Genomic DNA, 11,386 nt, shown 5'->3' on the forward strand with positions numbered 1-11,386 from the left:
TGGGGCAGAGGGAGGGGGTTCTGATCCCGTTACGGGGGATGTGGGGCAGAGAGGGGGCCTGTGGGGCAGGATGTGGGGCAGAGGGAGGGGGGTGTGGTGCCGTTGGGGGGGATGTGGGGCAGAGAAGGGGCCTGTGGGGCAGGATGTGGGGCAGAGAGGGGGCCTGTGGGGCAGGATGTGGGGCAGAGGGAGGGGGGTGTGGTGCCGTTGGGGGGGATGTGGGGCAGAGAAGGGGCCCGTGGGGCAGCATGTGGGGCAGAGGGAGGGGGTTCTCATCCCGTTACGGGGGATGTGGGGCAGAGAAGGGGCCTGTGGGGCAGGACGTGGGGTGGGACGTGGGCCTTCCCGCAAGAGCCGGCGCGAGCGGGCCGGGGGGGTGGCGCGGCCCTCTCGCCTTCCCCCCGCCTCGGTCCTGACCCCTACCTGACCCACCTCTCCCGGGCGCGGCGGCGGCACGTCGGCGGGCTACCTCGACGCGGGGGGGCCCGGCCTCGGGCGAAGCCGCTGCTTTCTGCGGGGGGCGGAAAGGCGCTCTCCTGCTTCTCCTCGAGACCCGGACGCTGGAGGGGAGAGAGGAAGGGAGGGACGTCAGGGCAGATACCGTCGTAGGGGAGTCACGGCGACCTAGGCGCCGTCACGGACTACGGCTGGCTTCGGGCCGCCGAGCCTCCTCCCCCCACCCCCCCACGAGAAGGCCGCCGCTCGGCCCGACAAAACGCGCCGCCGCCGCCGCCGCCGCCGCCGCCCCCGGCGAGTTGTATCGGCAAGCTGCGGGAAGGGCTTTTCGTTTCCTCGCGTCGCTAGAAACGTCAGCCTTTCCTTTGGCAGGAGCCATCTCGCTGCCCTCTGACCTATAGACACCCGCACCGGGAGGCGAGAGAACAAGCCCGCCTCGGCAGACGAGTACCCGGCTCTACCGGGTCACAGGAGGCCTCTCGACCGCCCGCGCTCTCACCCGGACCGCTCTTCGGAACAGCAACGGCAGCAGCCACCCGAAAGACTCAAAGCGCCTCGTCGAGTTCACCCCTTCGTCGAGGGACCGCCAAAATATTTCCCGTGGCCGACGCGGGGACGTGCAAACCGACGCGGCCTTGCCCGGGGCTTTGCGCAAACCTTCAGGCGGTCGGGCCGCGGGGATCGGACCGGACGAGAGGCGAGGCATTCGGCGAGAGCGGCCCGGCAGCCGTAGCTGCGCGTCCGCCGCCCACGGAAGGGAAGAAGTGCGACCCTTCTTGCGGCCGCGCCAGCCGGAAAAGCGGAAAAGCACGGTGCCGTTTACACGCCCTACGCGGCAAGGAGCCGGGTCCCCGCAACGCCTTACTTACCGTCCCGCCCGCGTCCAGGAGAACCGCTTCGGCTCCGCAACGCCGCTAAAGGGGAGCCGACGCCGGGAAAGGGAGAGAGAGCCCGGCAGCCTCGCGGGCGCGCGCCCCATCGTTAGAGCGGCCCAGACCTTCGTCGTCCCCGCTGACGGACGCTTTCGAGCCTCCGACCGGCGCGACGAAGAACGGGAAGCGGAAAGTTTCGGCTGAAAGCAAAAGCCCGGCTAGGAAGCAAACACCGCCTTACCTGAGGAGAGCTCCCTCTCCGCCCCTTGAAACGGGCGGGGACGGGCACGCCAGCCGAGTCCCGAGAGGCGAGCCGGCGGCGGGTGGGTGCGGGCGCAGGTGCCAGGCGAAGGTCGTCGGGGTCCTCGAGGCGCCCTCGGGACCCTAACACGCAGGAGACAGACAAACGCTCTCCAGCCGCCCAAAGGGGCGGAATCGCTCCCGGCGAGAGCCCGGTGAAAAACGAGAGCCCGGGCTGCTCCGGGGGACGCGCGAGAGACGCCTCTGCAGGCAGAGCAGGCGCTTGCGCTCTCCCGGGATACGTTCCCGACTCCCGCACCACCCAGACCTACCCTCTCGTGAGCCGGATGAACTCGGGAGCCACGCGGCGGCTCGGAGAAATCCCTTCGCTTATCGCTACGGCGGGAGATCGGCAGCTCCCTGTGGGGAAGAGCGCGAGCGTGTTTTTTAAATACGGGGCGGGCCGGCCGGCCTTCTCTTTAGCTTCCCCGCTAGGCGGACGGCCCGAAGGCAGCGGCGGGGGGGGGCGCGTGTGTGACGACGGCAGAAGGCAGCGAGGGAAGAGCTCCTTACCGGAGCGAGCTCACCGTAACCCCGGCTTCTGAGACCGACTTAGAGGAACCCTCGCGAAGAAAGGCGCAGACGGAGCCGATGCCGTGAGGCGGCGAGACGAGCCTCCTTCGGGTTCTCCGGCCCACGACGCTGTGGCGCTGCCGGGACAGACTGTTGGAGAAGCGCTTTTCCCCCTTCCCCCCCCCCCGCCCGCTGGAAAAGTTTGAGGAACTGGAACGTACCGAAGAGAAGCCAGCCGTGAGAATCTCCAAGCCGGACGCTAGCTTACGCTGCTCCACAGAACTGCCCTCGGCGCGGAGGGGCCGCCTGCACCTGGGGCTGGGGGCATGAGGAAGAAGAGAGCTCAGGGCTATTCCTCCCGACAGCGGCTCTCGGGCGGAGAAGGCTGCGGTCGCTCTCCCGACGGCCTCCGGCACCAAGCACTGGACACACACACCCACCCACCACCACCACCACACACCACCCCCCCCCAACCGGAGCACGGAGGACCGGGGGAGGCTTCCCTTCAGGGCACGCTCTAACGGCCGGGATCGTGGGGGTCTTACGCGCGCCGAGCCCTCCGGGGGAGACGGCGGGGCTCTCGACGGCGCCCTGCCGGCGAAGGGAGCGGTTCCCCCCCTTGGCCTCGGGCCGCCGGGGCCTTACCTTACCGTCCTCTCGGCAGTTCTCACCCTTCCCGCCGACGGCGGACGTTTCTCAGGAGGGCGGCCCGGCTCTCCGGCAGCCCCTGCCCGGGCACACGGCCCTGGCGGCGGCGGCGGCTGCTGCTGCTGCTTTCCCAGGGACGGGGTTTCGACCGGCAGAAGAGCCGAGCGGCCGCGCCCGCAGGCGGGCACGGGTGGCAGCCGGACATCGGCGCGGCCGACCCGGCGGGCTGTAACAGAGAAGGCGACGTTAGCGAGAGCGTTACGGGGCCTTTTCGCTTCGCGCAAGCGCGCTCTCATCCCCCGGCAGGCCCCCGGAACCGAACCCCTCGCCTGCCGCCGCACGCGCTCGGGCACGCACCTGCGCGCACGCGGCCACCGCCCACCGCGTGCCCACGGACGCGGGCCTGCCCCGGCAGGCCCCCCAGCCCGAACCCCCCCGTCTGCCGCCGCACCCCCCAACAGCCCCCCCCCTCCCCGAACTCCTCGCGCGCGGCAGAGGCAGGTACGCGCGCACGCAAAGCAAAGAGCGGAAATCCCCCCCCGCCGACCCCCCTCGCCCCCCCCACCCAGCCCGAACCCCCCCCGTCTGCCGCCGCACCCCCCAACAGCCCCCCCCTCCCCGAACTCCTCGCGCGCGGCAGAGGCAGGTACGCGCGCACGCAAAGCAAAGAGCGGAAATCCCCCCCCGCCGACCCCCCTCGCCCCCCCCACCAGCCCGAACCCCCCCCCGTCTGCCGCCGCACCCCCCAACAGCCCCCCCCTCCCCGAACTCCTCGCGCGCGGCAGAGGCAGACGCGCGCGCGCGCGCAGAGAGCGAAACTCGCCCCCCCACCGGCCCCCCTCTTGCCCTCAAGCCGCCCCCCCACCCCCACCCCCGTCCACCGCCCGCTTCACGGCGAATCCGGCCACCCGCTCCTCCTCCCGCCCGCAGGTTTCGCCGCTCCCGGGGAAAGACGACGGGAGACTTTAGGACCCAGCGGAGCCCCCGCCGGCTCCGCGCCCCGGCGGGAGAGGGGAATCCCGGCGGCGCGACCGGTCTCTGACCCCGGCTGCCGAGTCTCTACCCCGCCCTGCCCGTGCCCCGGCTCCCGCCCTGCTTTCTCGGGCGGCGGGGACGGCCGGTCGCTCCTTCAGCCCGCCCGCCCGCCCCTGCCGCGGGTTGCCAACCGACAGAAGGAAGGAAGGAAAAGAACCGCAACCGAGCCAAGCGGGAATTTTCTCCGAAAAGAGAGACCGCGCCCCGCACGCCCTCTCCCCTGCCTACCTCTGCGCCGGGCTCCCCGCCTGCTCGCCGAGCGCTCTCGCCTGCTGCCGCAGCGGCATCCCCTCCTTTCCCTTCCCTGCCTTTGGCGCCAATGAGCCCGCGACCGTTAGCGCGGCGGGAACCCCCGCCTTTCAACCGCGGGCGGGGGGTGGGGGGGACACGCGCGCATGCGCAGGGCGCGCAGCTGCGGGCCCACCCCCCGCTCCCCCGCCCCGCTGCTCCGCGGAGGGGGGGAAGGGGAGAAGGGGGAAAATGACGGCGAGGGGGAAAATCTCCCCCATCCCGCCGCGCGTACACCCACAACCCCCTCCCCCCCCGCAAAGACCTCACACAGCCCCCCTCTCCCCCCCGCCCGCAGCCCCCCGAGCCAAAACCGAGCGGAACGGAAAAGCCCACCGCGAGAGGCGAAAGCCGGCGAGCGCCCGGCGGCGCCGGCACCCGCCGCCGGATCGGGGCCGCCGGTCCCCGAGTCCGCCGGCGGCCGGCGAGCTCGCGTCGCGGCGGGGCGCCGGGCGGCTCGCGGCGGGGGCCGCCGGCTCTCGCCGACCCCGGCGGCCGGGGAGGCAAAGCGGCGGGGGAAAAGCACCCGCCCCGGCACCCCCGCCCCACCGCGCGCGCCCACACGCGCAGCCCCCCCAACGCCCTCAGCCCCCCCACGCCCCCCCTCGCAGCCCCCCGAGCCAAAACCGAGCGGAACGGAAAAGCCCACCGCGAGAGGCGAAAGCCGGCGAGCGCCCGGCGGCGCCGGCACCCGCCGCCGGATCGGGGCCGCCGGTCCCCGAGTCCGCCGGCGGCCGGCGAGCTCGCGTCGCGGCGGGGCGCCGGGCGGCTCGCGGCGGGGGCCGCCGGCTCTCGCCGACCCCGGCGGCCGGGGAGGCAAAGCGGCGGGGGGAAAAGCACACGCCCCGGCACCCCCGCCCCACCGCGCGCGCCCACACGCGCAGCCCTCCCAACGCCCTCAGCCCCCCCACGCCCCCCTCGCAGCCCCCCGAGCCAAAACCGAGCGGAACGGAAAAGCCCACCGCGAGAGGCGAAAGCCGGCGAGCGCCCGGCGGCGCCGGCACCCGCCGCCGGATCGGGGCCGCCGGTCCCCGAGTCCGCCGGCGGCCGGCGAGCTCGCGTCGCGGCGGGGCGCCGGGCGGCTCGCGGCGGGGGCCGCCGGCTCTCGCCGACCCCGGCGGCCGGGGAGGCAAAGCGGCGGGGGGAAAAGCACCCGCCCCGGCACCCCCGCCCCACCGCGCGCGCCCACACGCGCAGCCCCCCCAACGCCCTCAGCCCCCCCACGCCCCCCCTCGCAGCCCCCCGAGCCAAAACCGAGCGGAACGGAAAAGCCCACCGCGAGAGGCGAAAGCCGGCGAGCGCCCGGCGGCGCCGGCACCCGCCGCCGGATCGGGGCCGCCGGTCCCCGAGTCCGCCGGCGGCCGGCGAGCTCGCGTCGCGGCGGGGCGCCGGGCGGCTCGCGGCGGGGGCCGCCGGCTCTCGCCGACCCCGGCGGCCGGGGAGGCAAAGCGGCGGGGGGAAAAGCACCCGCCCCGGCACCCCCGCCCCACCGCGCGCGCCCACACGCGCAGCCCCCCCAACGCCCTCAGCCCCCCCACGCCCCCCCTCGCAGCCCCCCGAGCCAAAACCGAGCGGAACGGAAAAGCCCACCGCGAGAGGCGAAAGCCGGCGAGCGCCCGGCGGCGCCGGCACCCGCCGCCGGATCGGGGCCGCCGGTCCCCGAGTCCGCCGGCGGCCGGCGAGCTCGCGTCGCGGCGGGGCGCCGGGCGGCTCGCGGCGGGGGCCGCCGGCTCTCGCCGACCCCGGCGGCCGGGGAGGCAAAGCGGCGGGGGAAAAGCACCCGCCCCGGCACCCCCGCCCCACCGCGCGCGCCCACACGCGCAGCCCCCCCAACGCCCTCAGCCCCCCCACGCCCCCCCTCGCAGCCCCCCGAGCCAAAACCGAGCGGAACGGAAAAGCCCACCGCGAGAGGCGAAAGCCGGCGAGCGCCCGGCGGCGCCGGCACCCGCCGCCGGATCGGGGCCGCCGGTCGCCGAGTCCGCCGGCGGCCGGCGAGCTCGCGTCGCGGCGGGGCGCCGGGCGGCTCGCGGCGGGGGCCGCCGGCTCTCGCCGACCCCGGCGGCCGGGGAGGCAAAGCGGCGGGGGAAAAGCACCCGCCCCGGCACCCCCGCCCCACCGCGCGCGCCCACACGCGCAGCCCTCCCAACGCCCTCAGCCCCCCCACGCCCCCCTCGCAGCCCCCCGAGCCAAAACCGAGCGGAACGGAAAAGCCCACCGCGAGAGGCGAAAGCCGGCGAGCGCCCGGCGGCGCCGGCACCCGCCGCCGGATCGGGGCCGCCGGTCGCCGAGTCCGCCGGCGGCCGGCGAGCTCGCGTCGCGGCGGGGCGCCGGGCGGCTCGCGGCGGGGGCCGCCGGCTCTCGCCGATCCCGGCGGCCGGGGAGCGAAATAGGCGTCCAGAGTCTGCTCAGGCAGACTTGCCGCCAGCAGCGGCGTCGGGGAAAATAAACAGATTATTATTTAACAACTGGTAATTCATCATCATAAGGAGCAATAAACCGACCGTAACAGTAATAGTAATAAGAGCAACAATAACGACTATTAAAAAAAAAAAAAATCACAACTGTTCCGCGCCCCTCCTCTTCCCCCCTCTCCCCGCCGCTCCGGGAGATCCGGGTGAGGGTTGCCCCTGTATTAGAGACGCCCGAATCTTGAAATAGGCGAAGGGGGGAGAAAATTAAAGAGCCAAAAAAAAAAAAAATCGAACATCCCCCCCCCCCAGCTCGGTCTGCTGTATCCCCATCAGGGCGTACCCAGTACCGGAAACGCTTGACTCTTTAAATCGGGGGACGAGGGCGAGAACGATAGTTAAGGAAAAAAAAAACCCACACGGTATAAATAATCCCCCCCCCACCCGCCCCCCCCGTAATCCTTCCACCCTGGGAGAACCGGGATACGGCAGCCGCGCCGTCCCGGTCCGGGTGGGTCTACCCGCCTCGGCAGCCGGCTGCCAGGTCTACCCACCTCCGGGACCGGTCCGGGCGTCCAGGTCTACCCGCCTCGGCAGCCGGCTGCCAGGTCTACCCACCTCCGGGACCGGTCCGGGCTGCCAGGTCTACCCGCCTCCGGGACCGGTCCGGGCTGCCAGGTCTACCCGCCTCGGCAGCCGGCTGCCAGGTCTACCCACCTCCGGGACCGGTCCGGGCGTCCAGGTCTACCCGCCTCGGCAGCCGGCTGCCAGGTCTACCCACCTCCGGGACCGGTCCGGGCGTCCAGGTCTACCCGCCTCCGGTCCGGGCTGCCAGGTCTACCCACTTCCGGGACCGGTCCGGGCTGCCAGGTCTACCCGCCTCCGGGACCGGTCCGGGCTGCCAGGTCTACCCGCCTCGGCAGCCGGCTGCCAGGTCTACCCACCTCCGGGACCGGTCGGCCAGGTCTACCCGCCTCCGGTCCGGGCGTCCAGGTCTACCCGCCTCCGGTCCGGGGTGCCAGGTCTACCCGCCTCCGGGACCGGTCCGGGCTGCCAGGTCTACCCGCCTCGGCAGCCGGCTGCCAGGTCTACCCGCCTCCGGGACCGGTCCGGGCTGCCAAGTCTACCCGCCTCCGGTCCGGGCTGCCAGGTCTACCCGCCTCGGCAGCCGGCTGCCAGGTCTACCCGCCTCCGGGACCGGTCCGGGCGTCCAGGTCTACCCGCCTCCGGGACCGGTCGGCCAGGTCTACCCTGCTCCGGTCCGGGCTGCCAGGTCTACCCGCCTCCGGTCGGGGATGCCAGGTCTACCCGCCTCCGGTCGGGGCTGCCAGGTCTACCCGCCTCCGGGACCGGTCCGGGCTGCCAGGTCTACCCGCCTCGGCAGCCGGCTGCCAGGTCTACCCACCTCCGGGACCGGTCCGGGCGTCCAGGTCTACCCGCCTCCGGTCCGGGCTGCCAGGTCTACCCGCCTCCGGGACCGGCAGGGCTGTCCGCTTGACCCGCCTCGGCAGCCGGTCGCCAGGTCTACCTCGCTCCGGCGGCACTTGGGCGTCCAGGTCTACCCGCCTCCGGTCCGGGCGTCCAGGTCTACCCGCCTCCGGGACCGGCAGGGCTGTCCGCTTGACCCGCCTCGGCAGCCGGTCGCCAGGTCTACCTCGCTCCGGCGGCACTTGGGCGTCCAGGTCTACCCGCCTCCGGTCCGGGCTGCCAGGTCTACCCGCCTCCGGGACCGGCAGGGCTGTCCGCTTGACCCGCCTCGGCAGCCGGTCGCCAGGTCTACCTCGCTCCGGCGGCACTTGGGCGTCCAGGTCTACCCGCCTCCGGTCCGGGCGTCCAGGTCTACCCGCCTCCGGGACCGGCAGGGCTGTCCGCTTGACCCGCCTCGGCAGCCGGTCGCCAGGTCTACCTCGCTCCGGCGGCACTTGGGCGTCCAGGTCTACCCGCCTCCGGTCCGGACTGCCGGGTCTACCCGCCTCCGGGACCGGCAGGGCTGTCCGCTTGACCCGCCTCGGCAGCCGGTCGCCAGGTCTACCTCGCTCCGGCGGCACTTGGGCGCGCTGGTCTACCCGCCTCCGGTCCGGGCTGCCAGGTCTACCCGCCTCCGGGACCGGCAGGGCTGTCCGCTTGACCCGCCTCGGCAGCCGGTCGCCAGGTCTACCTCGCTCCGGCGGGACTTGGGCGCGCTGGTCTACCCGCCTCCGGTCCGGGCTGCCAGGTCTACCCGCCTCCGGGACCGGCAGGGCTGTCCGCTTGACCCGCCTCGGCAGCCGGTCGCCAGGTCTACCTCGCTCCGGCGGGACTTAGGCGCTGTTCCGGGGTGGCGGGTAGACCTTTTGTCCCCAGCGCTACTTCCAGCAGCCGAAGGGGTCGCTGTTTTACGCTGCCTCCAGTTACGTCATCGTAAAAGTCGGCGTGGTTGGCGCTCCTCCCCGGTGGGCAGAGCCTACGTTCTTGCCGCTGTCCGGGAGCGATGAACCGTATCTCCATATTAGGGGAACGGCATAGCAGCTAGGCTCCGGAGGGGAGCTAGCGAGGCGGAGGTGGCGCCCGCGGGTCTCCCGGCGAAGTGGAGCGCTGGATCCCGCGGGGGAGGGAAGGACAAAGACCGGCAGTTGGCAGTGGCCGGCACTCGAACGCGTACGGCCGGGGAAGACGGGGCACCTTCCCCGGTCCCGGAGGGGGACCCGATGAGGACAGGGAATCCTGGCGGCATGTGCCGCAGGATTCGGCCGGGGAGTGGAGAGCCTGCCGCGGCTTTCCTCGGCTCCGGAGGGCCCCCGATGATGGGCTGGGTGAGGAGAGCGGCGCCTCACCCTTTTTCTCCGGCCCTAAGCCGGAGCCCGCCGCGGCGCGGGGGAGAGCGCGGGTGGCCGGTGCCGGTGGCCGGCCAGCCCGGGGGGGGCGGCGGGCGGAGGGTTCCCGAGCCGGCGTCGGCTCGTTCCTCCGTCCCGGAGCAGGGGTGCCGCCGAGGAGGAGAGAGGGTTGCCGGCGGGCGAGGCGGCGTCGCCTCGTCCTTTTTCCCTCCGGCCCTAAGCCGGAGCCCGCCGCGGCGCGGGGGAGAGCGCGGGTGGCCGGTGCCGGTGGCCGGCCAGCCCGGGGGGGGCGGCGGGCGGAGGGTTCCCGAGCCGGCGTCGGCTCGTTCCTCCGTCCCGGAGCAGGGGTGCCGCCGAGGAGGAGAGAGGGTTGCCGGCGGGCGAGGCGGCGTCGCCTCGTCCTTTTTCGCTCCGGCCCTAAGCCGGAGCCCGCCGCGGCGCGGGGGAGAGCGCGGGTGGCCGGTGCCGGTGGCCGGCCGGCCCGGGGGGGGCGGCGGGCGGAGGGTTCCCGAGCCGGCGTCGGCTCGTTCCTCCGTCCCGGAGCAGGGGTGCCGCCGAGGAGGAGAGAGGGTTGCCGGCGGGCGAGGCGGCGTCGCCTCGTCCTTTTTCCCTCCGGCCCTAAGCCGGAGCCCGCCGCGGCGCGGGGGAGAGCGCGGGTGGCCGGTGCCGGTGGCCGGCCAGCCCGGGGGGGGCGGCGGGCGGAGGGTTCCCGAGCCGGCGTCGGCTCGTTCCTCCGTCCCGGAGCAGGGGTGCCGCCGAGGAGGAGAGAGGGTTGCCGGCGGGCGAGGCGGCGTCGCCTCGTCCTTTTTCCCTCCGGCCCTAAGCCGGAGCCCGCCGCGGCGCGGGGGAGAGCGCGGGTGGCCGGTGCCGGTGGCCGGCCGGCCCGGGGGGGGCGGCGGGCGGAGGGTTCCCGAGCCGGCGTCGGCTCGTTCCTCCGTCCCGGAGCAGGGGTGCCGCCGAGGAGGAGAGAGGGTTGCCGGCGGGCGAGGCGGCGTCGCCTCGTCCTTTTTCCCTCCGGCCCTAAGCCGGAGCCCGCCGCGGCGCGGGGGAGAGCGCGGGTGGCCGGTGCCGGTGGCCGGCCAGCCCGGGGGGGGCGGCGGGCGGAGGGTTCCCGAGCCGGCGTCGGCTCGTTCCTCCGTCCCGGAGCAGGGGTGCCGCCGAGGAGGAGAGAGGGTTGCCGGCGGGCGAGGCGGCGTCGCCTCGTCCTTTTTCCCTCCGGCCCTAAGCCGGAGCCCGCCGCGGCGCGGGGGAGAGCGCGGGTGGCCGGTGCCGGTGGCCGGCCAGCCCGGGGGGGGCGGCGGGCGGAGGGTTCCCGAGCCGGCGTCGGCTCGTTCCTCCGTCCCGGAGCAGGGGTGCCGCCGAGGAGGAGAGAGGGTTGCCGGCGGGCGAGGCGGCGTCGCCTCGTCCTTTTTCCCTCCGGCCCTAAGCCGGAGCCCGCCGCGGCGCGGGGGAGAGCGCGGGTGGCCGGTGCCGGTGGCCGGCCAGCCCGGGGGGGGCGGCGGGCGGAGGGTTCCCGAGCCGGCGTCGGCTCGTTCCTCCGTCCCGGAGCAGGGGTGCCGCCGAGGAGGAGAGAGGGTTGCCGGCGGGCGAGGCGGCGTCGCCTCGTCCTTTTTCGCTCCGGCCCTAAGCCGGAGCCCGCCGCGGCGCGGGGGAGAGCGCGGGTGGCCGGTGCCGGTGGCCGGCCGGCCCGGGGGGGGCGGCGGGCGGAGGGTTCCCGAGCCGGCGTCGGCTCGTTCCTCCGTCCCGGAGCAGGGGTGCCGCCGAGGAGGAGAGAGGGTTGCCGGCGGGCGAGGCGGCGTCGCCTCGTCCTTTTTCCCTCCGGCCCTAAGCCGGAGCCCGCCGCGGCGCGGGGGAGAGCGCGGGTGGCCGGTGCCGGTGGCTGGCCAGCCCGGGGGGGGCGGCGGGCGGAGGGTTCCCGAGCCGGCGTCGGCTCGTTCCTCCGTCCCGGAGCAGGGGTGCCGCCGAGGAGGAGAGAGGGTTGCCGGCGGGCGAGGCGGCGTCGCCTCGTCCTTTTTCGCTCCGGCCCTAAGCCGGAGCCCGCCGCGGCGCGGGG

This window comes from Numenius arquata, unplaced genomic scaffold (assembly GCF_964106895.1).
Source record: "Numenius arquata unplaced genomic scaffold, bNumArq3.hap1.1 HAP1_SCAFFOLD_598, whole genome shotgun sequence".
Classification (NCBI taxonomy): Eukaryota; Metazoa; Chordata; class Aves; order Charadriiformes; family Scolopacidae; genus Numenius; species Numenius arquata.